At 34.5% G+C, this 12033-nt stretch overlaps 1 non-coding gene across 1 annotated transcript; it reads right to left on the reverse strand.

Annotated features, from left to right (window-relative positions):
* Positions 1-11472: 11472 nt before the first annotated feature.
* Positions 11473-11579, reverse strand: LOC128289687 (small nucleolar RNA R71). Its single transcript, XR_008279332.1, has one exon. It is a non-coding gene; the product is annotated as a small nucleolar RNA R71 (small nucleolar RNA).
* Positions 11580-12033: the final 454 nt, after the last annotated feature.

Below are 12033 nucleotides of genomic sequence, written 5' to 3' on the forward strand. Positions count from 1 at the left end.
GAGGTGATCGAATAGCCGTCGTAATCGTTCGGCAACTTCCGAGGTAAGTTTTAAGTGATCAAATGTTGAGTAAATTCAACCAAAATAGGACATACTGAGTTGATTTAATAAAATATGATGTGGTCATGATATGTTTAAAACTCAAATGGTAAGTTCATAAGTGTTTGGACTTGAAATTTAAGAGCAAATTGTAATAATTTGCTTAGGACAGCAGCAGTAACGTGATTTTAGAAAATCACCATAAATTGTTGGTGTGGAATTATAGGCTGAATAAAATATGTAATCAAAGCTTAATTAGTCTAGTTCCTTATAAAAGAGGCCGTGTGAGCAAAAAAATTTCCTATAAAGAGATATTTAAAGTTGTGCGGGACAGTGTCGGAATGACTCCGAAATCCCCTATTCTGTTTTTGGAAAATCATTATAATTTGTACAAAAATGGTTATGAGATAAGATTTATATGCTTAGACTCCTTAATGAGTCTAGTTTCAAATGGAATCAAATAGAACACATTATGAATTCTGTACAATGAAAAATTTGATTCGTAGTGAAGAGTGGTCAGATTAGTCAAACAGTGAAACAGGGGAAACTTTAAGAAAAATCTGGTATTGATTGGCCACACCTAAAATTCTGAAAATTTTATGGATGAAATATACATGAGTCTACATTCGGGGAAATTTAACGGCAATTGATTTTGAATTTCGTAGCTCCAGTTATAAACAATTTAGTGACTGTTGCTCAGGAAAACTGCTTGTAGTGAATATGTGATGTTGTTGTAAACTTTGATGAAACTATTTGAGTTGCTTATACGCTATTGCTGAAATTGATGTACAAGAAAAATATGAAATTTGTATGAGATATATATATGTGATAAGGCCTAATGGCCGATGTGATGAATGTGAAAGTGTGTATATATGTGATAAGGCCTAATGGCCGATGTGATGAATGTGAAAGTGTGTATATATGTGATAAGGCCTAATGGCCGATGTGATGAATGTGAAAATGTGTATATATGTGATAAGGCCTAATGGCCGATGTGATGAATGTGAAGGTGTGTATATATGTGATAGGGCCGAATGGCCAATGTGATGAATGTGAAAGTGTATAAATGTGATAAGTCCCGAAGAGCATTTGTGTCAGTACTATATCCGGGTTAAAACCCCGCAGGCTTTATGCGAGAATATTTTCCTGATTAATGTCCGTAGGCTTCGTGCTCGTACTATATCTGAGCATTAAAGACCCGACGGCTAAATGCTAGGATTCAAGTAAGACTTTGATATTGAGTATCTGCATTAAGTTACCATCAAATAAGTATTATGTATTTAAGATGTTCAGGTACGTATCACTTACTCATCGGTGGAGTGATTTCGAGGTGAATTATCAGTATCAAAGAGGTAAGGATTATGATTTGTAAGCTTAAGTATGGATGTGATTATGAACAAGTGGAAAGGATTATTGAAAGCTGATAATTGATGAAGCATGTGCTTTGGAAATATTTGACCATCTAGGTCATTATTATTCGAAAGTATATATGTGGCAGCCAAGTGTTGCGTTTAATGACATTATAGATCGAGATGAAGCTCTAGATTAACTTCATCGAACAGTTGTAATGAATGACCAATGATAGTGATTGAGAACACTTTGTTTTGCTTAAAACTTACTAAGCATAAATTGCTTACTCCGTTTCTTTGTTCTCTGTTTTATAGATTTTGCTCGTTAGCTATCGGATTCGGGATCATCGAAGTCGAAGTCATCCACACTATCAAAGCCCTTTTGGTACTCTTTAGTTGAACTCTGGATATGGCATGTATAGGACTATCCTTTTTCTGTTTTTCAAGTACGTTTTGTGATGTATGTGTGTACAACCATGCGAAAATGGCTCGTAAAGTGGAGTATGGCATTAGACCATTTGTGTTTATGTATATATGTATGGTTTCATGATGTGACTATGGACTGAATGGAAGTGTTGGGCAAATGATCAGCCATTGGAATGGCTAAATATGATTATATGTGGACCTATGTATGACAAAACTCTAGTTGGTCCATGGGAACCACGAAATAGGTAAAGTTACCTTGAAAATAGATGCTGACAGCAGCAGTGGTGTGGATTTGAAAAATCATTAAAATTTGTAGGAACGGAATTAAATAGTGAATAAATTATATAAATGAACCTTGATGAATCTACTTTTATATGGAGGAAACGAAACGGTCATATGAGTTATATGTTAAGAGATATTAAAGTTCTCGTGAAACAGGGCCAGAACGGTTTCTGGATCCTCTGTTCCGACTTTGGAAATTCATTATAAATTATCCAGAGATTATTAGGAGTCATGCCATATATGTGTAGATTCCTCTTTGAGTCTAGTTTCTAAAGAAACAAACGGCATCAGTATTGAAGATCTGTACTGGAAGATATCAAATTCGTAAGGCATAAAGGTCAGTGTAGTCGAACCCTGGAATGGGGGAGACTTTAACTAATAAACTGTACTAATTGGCTTGACCAAAAATTCTAGAAAAAAATCTGTAGATGGAAATATGAGTCTAGTTTCGGGGGAAAATTAAGAAACTGATTTTCGAGCCTTGAAACTCAAGATATGATTTTTAAGGCGATAGTGATGCAGTAACCAGCTTGTCTGGAAATTTCTAAATGGACTGTGAAATAGTTAAGTTTGTGTGCACCTTGTGTTCGATTCCGGTAACGGACGCGGGTACGGGGTGTTACAAAAATTATGAGAATTCATATGGTTCAATTGATTATATATATAAATGTGATGGTTATTGAATTGAATATAGTTTATTTCTAATTGCTTATGTTTATGTAAATGTGGATGCATGGATAAGAAGTAATTATATAAGCATTAAAAGGAATAAACTTGTGAAATTCTTAGTTAACTATGTGAAGGGATATATGACATAAAGGTGGAATTATACAAGTTATATTATAGTATTTAAATAGCTTAAAATGTGTTTATTTGATGAGATGAGTTATTATCATATGAGCTTACTAAACTTTATAGATTACTTTATTATTTTTTCTATGTTTATAGTGATTCAAAGGCTCGCTCGGGTTGGAAGTCATCAGACATCATATCATACTATCCAGCTATGGTTTGGTACTTATAAGCTTTGATATGTTGGTTATATGGCATGTATAGGTTTTGTGGTTATTTATTGAGTATAAGTAATGTTGGTGGTTAATGCATATATGCTTGATATGTATTTAACCATAAGATTTGGCATGATTAAGTAACGTGGTTTAAAGTGTATATATATATATTCCCACGTGATATGAGTTATTTTGGTAAGCTTAATGGTGATTTAAGTTAGTCAAATGGCCATTTGGTATATGTTTCGTAATAGCTTGAGATGTACTTGGTTTTGGTTTGGTATTCAAATGCCAAATTGGTTAATAAAGTAGATTAATTTAGTGTATGTTATATATGTGAATCTTGGCTTATGAATCTTGTTGATTGGTATTGAAATGGTTTATAATATGATGAATTGAAATTGATTTGGCTGTTTAATTGTGTATGGAAATTGTATAATTTGCACTTGTTTATGTGTGTTTTCTTTAGGTGAGAAAGGTGGCTTGTAACTAGCCTATTTTCGTCCACACGAGTAGAGCACATGGGCGTGTGACTCAACCGTGTGTGACACACTGTCATAATACATGGCCATGTGTCCCCTAGTGTTGTAATTAGAAGCAAGTCAGTATGCTCACACGGCCTTACACAAGGGCATGTGACTTGGCCGCATGGCATAAGTCAGTATACCCTACAGGTTTGACACGACCTAGCACACTGCTTGGCACATGGGCGTGTGTGGCCATTTCGAATGGGCACACGGGCTAAACACACGGGTGTGTGGTTAGCTGTGTGACCCAAGTCAATATGTACCCCCTATTTTCGCACAGTCGATGAAACGGGGGTGTCTAGTGGCTGTGCGAGACACACGGCCTGCCCTACATCTGTCAGTGCAGGGTTGGATGTCCCTTCTTCAGTGCAGGTTATAGGCAGTACATCTGTCACATCTCAAAAATTGAGGATTAGTAGGATTGGGTTTGTGAATCAAGGAGAGTGTCCATGCCTTAATTTTTGATATTGTCATTGCATTTTTAGGAAATAAATAAGGTATTGGTTTTTTGGTTAAGTTTTAGTGAAACGTTCCTTGAAACCCAAGCTCAAATCTCTTCTCTCCTACCATTTTTATTATTTTGCAAATTTTGCATCAAACCGTAGTATGTGACACGCCTTATTTTTAAAATAAATATTGCAAAGATATTTCAAGAATGTGGAAATAGCCCAATGGTTAAAAGAAATATGAGAAAGCATGAAAATTAGATTAATGTCCCAAGTTTGATTCCCTTCTCTCGCAAATAGCTTAATTTTTGCTAAAATTTTCCATTCTTTTTATTTTGTGCCGCTAAGCCTTGAATCCAAGGTATAAATACAAATTTTTCTTGTATTTTCAGCCTTTAAGTAAATTTTCCCTACCTTAGCCATTCACCCCCTTCCTCTCCTCTTTTCTCTTCAATTTTCTTTCTTTCTTTCTTCTCTTGTGTGCCGTCGCCCAAGCCACCAAGATTCACCAGCAATTTTTCTTCTTTTTGCAACAAGTTCTTGCAACATTATTTTCCTCTTCTTGCTGTCATTTTATCATAAAATTTCCAGCCTTAATTTGAAAATTTATCTCTCAAGATCAGCCTCCATTGATGCCCTAAAATAACTCCTTTGCCGCCCCTATCTTCTTGCTTGAGTAAGTGTCATTGTCTTTCGTTTTTCTTGATGGATCTTTAAATAAAATACCCAATTTTTCAGATCTGTAGTTGGGGTGATATTTAAAGATTTAATGGGTATTTTTCCATCCTTTAAAGTGATTTCAATTGTGGTTTTAAATCAGCCTCGATTTCGCCACCGTTGGTGGTGGTGCTCCTCGCCTAGAGGCACAAAAGAGGGCTGTTGTTTCTTTAATTTTCCCATATATTTCCAGAAAAATATTGGATTCTTGAACCGTTCCTAATCAACCTTTAATTATGTGTAATTTAGGAAAAATAAATCTTGATCAATCGGCGATTCAGATCTGATAATTTGGGAAGTGTAAGCGTGGTTGATTATGGGCTAGTGTGTAGTTTTAGTTTTGATGTTGGGGATTGTTAACTGATTGAATTAAAGATTTTAAATATGGAATACCTACTGGTTTTTCAGTATTTAAATGTCGTAGGTTCCAACTTAAACGCCCCAAATGAATAGTGAAGTTGTTAGACGTTCGCGTGTACGACTCACATAAAACCAGTGTAAGAAACCTAGCTAGTTTGGATCTGAAAAATCGATATAATTGTAACGATAGGATTGAAACCATAAGAGGGTGATTGGGGGATATTTAATTGGTTTATTAATTTATTTAAATGATGATTTTTAATTTAGGTTCATTATAGAGCCTTAAAGAGAAATCGCGAGATTCGCAAGTGTGCTGTAGTAGAACGTAATTAAGGTTTGGGTCCAAACTCATTAAATTGAATGTTTTAATATTATTTTTAAATGATTTAATTGGTGAATAAGCTTGTTGGTTGGGCTTCGCTAAGTGACTAAGTAATTAAATTGTAAGTGGCCGAACAAGGTATGTTTCAAGCCCTAACTGTTTGGTATGTTAGCATAAATGTGAGAATGATTGAATAATTGATTGATTATTATTGTTGTGGATGATTAGTTGATATGATGTATTTTTATTGTATGTATAGCATGATTCTAAATGAGAATGAGGCTTACGCATGATATATTTGTATGAATGATTTGTTATGAAATATTTGAAAGACTGCTTTACATGCATTCAAAAAAGAATTGTAAGTTATATGAATTTGTGATATGTTGAACGACACCATCTTAATGGTGAATTGAAAGATGAATAAATGATCCTATTTACTGAAAGTATTTGATAATATGAGGGTGTGTTGTCAGGCCATGTGAAAGTATTGAATTCATGACTATGAGATTGTATTACATCTTGTATGTACATTGGGGAGGGATTGATATTGTGGTTGACGGAGGAGTTCCGTGGAGATTCCACAGCATATTAATTCCACATTTATTCGCAGTCAGTGCACTGTACCAGAGATTTGAGGAGATTTGGCAATTTTATCGCATATATTTATTAAATGGAAGATTTTTTTGCAATTATGTTCATTAGGTGGTTTTACCACATTGAGCTTAGCTCGCATTCATTGGAATTTGCTAGACAAGTTCTAGGGAATTCATGGTGTGTAGTAGATGGTTTGGGTAGGAAATTTTGCATTGCATCATTTGCATCACCCCACACTCATACACCGTTTGACATCGATTTGATAATGGTTATGTAATGATATGAAATTCCAATGATGGTTTTTTGTTCTTCTGTTAATACGAATATGCTTCATTGTATTTGATAATTATGTTTGTTTAAATAATTATTTGACTCACGCTGAGCTTTCATAAGCTCACTCTCCCATAGTATTTAACTTTTTCAGGTAAGGCTTGAAACTAGGATCGGACCTGATATACGAAGAATCACCTTGGACCTAAGACCATTTTTAATAAATATTATTAATTCTATATTAATTTTGGTTTGTAATTTTTAATTATATCTGGTCTGTGGCTTGGTAACTTTTCATTTGAGGATTTTTGCATGCATGGATTGCTGAAGCATAATAATCGAAAAATGCATGATCCATGGCTTAAGTAAAAATTGACATTGTTCCCTAATTTCCATTGCATTGCAAAGGAATCATTAAAAAAAAAAGCAAATCGATAAGGCAATTGGATTTTTAAATGACATGAATAATGGATTTTTTTTCCACAGCATTAGTTAACATCAAGTTTTACAAAGTAAAGTGATGAACAAATGATTTTTTTAAAACAACACTATCAATAATAAAATGAATCTTAAGTACATATGACCTAATAAATGAATGTTTTTAAACTAACTCAAAGTACAACTACAATTTTTCTCTAAAATGAGTTCATTTAAGGTCTTCAAAAGTAACAATGTTGTGAACCCACCACACAACTTTGTGGTTAGACTTTTTGCTTCTTGTTATCGATAGGCATTAATTGGAATTGTTCTCAAACTCGAAGCACCTTCATCGACGTCAACAAAATGGGCATATAACTCTAGTATAGCTGGTTCACTATAGTAATGTGAATTGAGCATCGCCTTAACCTCCATGTCTCCTTTTAGCTCAAATAATCATATGTAACTGGATTTAATGATGTTAAATATCTATATTGCAAGCTCGAAATTCTTCTCTGACTTGAACTTGCCACTTTCCTTCAAATTTTTGACTGAAGCTCATGCAGTTTTATGCTCCAATTGAATGTAAATTCTGTCAATTAGGTTGATGCAAAAACGACCCAAATTTCAGTGTCACAAATTTGATTGTCGTAATAAATAACGGCTCTAATTCGTCTACTCATCTTCAACCAAATAACCAATCTTTTACTTATGCAAATCTCCTTATGAAAACAACCTACTCAGAATTTTAGTAGCCAATTCTACATAGAATTTTTTTCATTTTATAGCAAATTCTACACCAGGATACCAAGCAAAAATTTTGGGATGTGATGTTTGAGTTTTATTCGGGATTCTTTGGCTCGAGAATCTCTGGATTAAAGTTAGGGTAAGGTTTTGAAAAGTTTTCACGGGTTAGGGTTGAAAATGTGAGGGAAGAAAACGCACCCTGTAGTAGGGGTGAGCAAAACTTGATTCGATTAGAAAAAATCGAAAAAAGATTCCAATTTTGAATTAATGAATCAAGTTATTCAAGTCAACTCGAATTTTTTTCGAATTTCAAGTTCGGATCGAGTATGGTTTTCGATATTGAATAACTCGAATAAACTGAATATCAAACTATAATAATTTACATTATTACCCCAAACTCCTAAACCTCTTCACTTTCCTCCCAACACTTTTACTCCCTCCTACTTTCCCCCATAACTTTTGTTCCCCTATCATCCCACCCCCTCCTACCCCAAACCCACCCCCCTCCCCCCCCAAATTTTTTTTGAATATTTCCTCCCAAAATTTTAGTCCTTCCATTTATTCCCCCAATCTTTACTCTCTCAACCTCCAAAACTTTTTATTTTTCCCTAAACTTTTACTTCTCACCCTTTATCCCCAAATAAAAATTAAATCATCCAAAAAATTCAAAACCTAAATAATTATTTTATTTATATATACTATTTATTATTAAATTAAATTTCAGATTTTATACTATTTATATTATTGAATTATTTTATCATATTGAATCTTTATAATTTTTGCTAAAATTGAATTATTGATGATGACATAAAATATTTGTTTTTAAATTTTATGTTGATATCAATTTCATATTTTATCTTTAAGATAATTTTATTAAAAATCACATTTTGTACATTTAATATATTTTTAATTTTAAAATACATAGTGACATAAATCAGAAGATAATTAAAGTAACTAAGCAAGTAGATATGTTAACCTATATATAAAATATTAATAAATAAATAATAAGGGGATGAAAAGTAAAAAAAAATCTGATTACGATGGACAAATTTAATTACAATGGGTGATAGTAATTACAAGGACCTAAAATATTTTTTTAATTTAACTCGAACAAATATATTCGATTCGAATTCCATCTCACTTGACTCGATTCGAAAAAATTTCAAATGGAGATAGGATGATAAAATATGATTCATCAATTCGATTAACTCGAAATTTTTTCATTTGATTCGATTCGATTCGATTCAATCGAATGCTCACCCCTACCCTGCAGGAGGCATTTTCAACTAAGGTGGTAGTAGGGATGCTAAAAGTGCACTTTGTAGGACGCGCTTTCAGCTTGCATGACAACCACCAAAGTTGAAATGCATCCTACAGGGCACGCTTTCGACGTCTCTTTTGCCACTTTAGTTGAAAATGTCTCATTTCTTCCCTTACATTTTCAACCCTAACCCTAACCTACGAAAAATTTTCAGAACCTGAGAATCTTAGATAATTTTTAGACATCTCATCTCGGGAATCCGAGATGGTCATGGGCTCCCACATAGTTTATCTTTTTAAAAGAAAATTCCCCTCGATTGCATATATAAAAGGGGCTTTTGCTCCCCCTACTCTATTAACTCTCTCGTCTATTGTCCTTTACATAATGAAAAAAAAATCTCTTCTAAATTGTTTTATTTTGTTAAGCGTTGAAATTTTTGGAGGAAAATATTTATTTGTGTTTGTGTTTGTGTTTGAGGGAGAGAGTGGGATAGTTTTAAGTTGTGTTTGATTTCACAATGATGCGGTGGCACTTGGAGACTCACACATTTAATCTACCATGTAGGAATTGAACCATCACATTAGAAGCCCATTGCATTGCAACTTGGGCTCCGAGTTCAGTGTGGTTATACATTCACGGGTTTAAGTATAACTAGAGCTCCTAGTTGACGATGGTTATGTGATCACGGGTTGAAGTATAACTCAGGCCCCAAGTTGACGGTGGTTATGCGTCACAGATTCAAGTTTCATGATGCCGGAAGAGGATGTTTATAAACCCCATACATAAGTTTGAGACCATAATCATAGGGAAAAAATAAAAGGCTTTCCATGTAACCAATTTATTTTCTTTTTCTCAGTCTCCACCAAAGGTAGTATCCTTAACCTCTCTGTGTCCAAAACTTGTGACAAAGTTGGAGGGAAGAAGACTTCAAGGGGAGGAGTGACTGTGGCATTAGAGAAAAGCTAAAATGTGACTCAGGGTGACATCAATTGATGTGATTAAAGAACTCATTAATAACTACAACCGTTGCTGCCCTAACTCGAGTTTCAACTTTTTTTCCATCGCCACAGTCACTTCCCCCCTAAAAGTCCTTTTGCCCCCAACTCTATCACAAGTTTCAGATAATGAGGTTTGATAAACCATAATATGTACATATTTTTACCCAATTCTTGGCATATTTTTGGAAGGATTATCACAATATTTAATGAATTTGATGCTCCTAATTATTTAATTTCATGTTTTATATTCAAGAGAGCTTAGGATAGCAAAAAGAGCAAGAAACGGGCCAAAAACGGACAAAATGGGCCAATTTCAATGTTTCACACGGCCTAGGCACTTTCACACGGGTAATCCACGCACCCGTGTGTGACACACGGGCAGTCCACATGCCCGTGTGTCATGGTCGTGTCGACATTAAACCAAGTCAGAATTGCACATGGCCTGAGCACCTTCACACTGGTGTGTCACATAGCTGTGTCCCTGTCGAGCTCAAGTCTAATTATACTCGGAAAAGGCTAAGTTTGGGCTATTTTGGGCATTCCAAAATCTATATAAACATCCTATAAGAGGATCAAAGGGGGACGGAGAGTAGAAAGTAGAAAATACTCGAAGAACAGCCATCAGAATCAACTCGGAAGCAGGATCTCCTTCAAGACTAAAGATCTCAATTCAATTTCCTTAGAAGTTCTTTGGGTTTCTTTATGTTTTGTTGTTGTCCCAATTTTTAAATGTTTTCCTTTATTATTATTAACTAAATTCCCTAAATACCTAGGGAAGTTGAAACCTAAGACGGATCTTATTACTATTTGAATTATATGATGAATACTTGTTCTTATTCTTAATTGTGAGATTTAATCCTTGTTTTAATATTTCAGGATATTAATTCAAGTTTTGATGTGCTTATTTAGTGGAGCAAAAGTCCCTGTTTGATAGGTGCGCATGCCTTAGTCTAATTTTTAGTTAGTTTAGCGGCCATCAAGTTTTTGGCACCGTTGTCGGGGACTAAGATATTAGGAACACTTAATTTTTATTACTTTAGCCATTTTTATTTTTATTAAAATTTAATTTTATTTTAATTTTAATTACTAACTTTTCTTTTATCTACTTCTGGCAGGTTTTTATAGTTTATGACTAGAAGAAACCCGTCAGGACCTCTACTTTTTGACAGCGAAATTGAAAGCATAGCTCGTAGAAATCATAGAGAAATAAGGCGAAGTTTACGGTATATAGAGGAAGAGCACAAGGATGACACCACTAATACCAAAGAGATAGCTGAAAATCAAAATAATCCGCTGCCTCCTGTGGTTGCCGCAAATCTAGTGAATCAGAATCTTGCTCCTCGTACTATGAACGACTATGCTGAGCCTAATTTAAGGGGGGCTGAATCGAGTATTGTTAGACCTACAATTGCTGCAAATAATTTTGAACTGAAACCTAACACTATACAAATGATTCAACAGTTTGTTCAGTTTGATGGTTTGTAGGATAAAGACCCAAATACTCATTTGGCCAATTTCTTAGAGTTCTACTATACTTTCAAAATAAATGATGTTTCTGATAATGCTATTCGCCTTCAGTTATTTCCCTTTTCATTAAGGAATAAGGCTAAACAGTGGTTGAACTCGTTACCACGAGGGTCAATCACTACTTAGGAACAAATGACCGAAAATTTTTTACTCAAATACTTTTCACTGGCCAAAATAGCAAAGTTAAGGAATGAGATCTCTTCTTTTGTGCAGATGGACTTAGAAACACTTTATGATGCATGGGAGAGATACAAGGATCTATTGAGAAGGTGCCCTTACCATGGGTTACCTCTTTGGCTACAGGTTCAAACTTTCCACAACAGTTTGCATCCCTCAACTAGACAAATGATCGATGCAACTACTGGTGGAACTATCAATAATAAGACACCTGAAGAGGCTTATGAGTTCATAGAAGAGATGTCACTGGATAATTATCACTGGCAAGTCATGAGGACAAAGCCAACAAAAGCAGTCGACATTTTTAACATCGATTCGGTTGTTATGCTTTCAAAACAGGTAGAATTTTTGAATAGAAAAATTAATGGTTTACTTGGTTCTATGCAGGTTCATCCAGTAATGCAGTGCGATGCAAGTAGAGGTGGAACGAGCAATTCAGAATATCCACCCTACGGCCCTAACATGGAGAACAAGCAAATGAATTATATGGGTAATAATCCTCGACTTCAAAATAATCCTTACAGTAACACTTACAATGTAGGTTCAAAGAACCACCCAAATTTC

The sequence above is a fragment of the Gossypium arboreum genome, chromosome 2 (genome assembly GCF_025698485.1).
Source record: "Gossypium arboreum isolate Shixiya-1 chromosome 2, ASM2569848v2, whole genome shotgun sequence".
Taxonomy (NCBI): Eukaryota; Viridiplantae; Streptophyta; class Magnoliopsida; order Malvales; family Malvaceae; genus Gossypium; species Gossypium arboreum.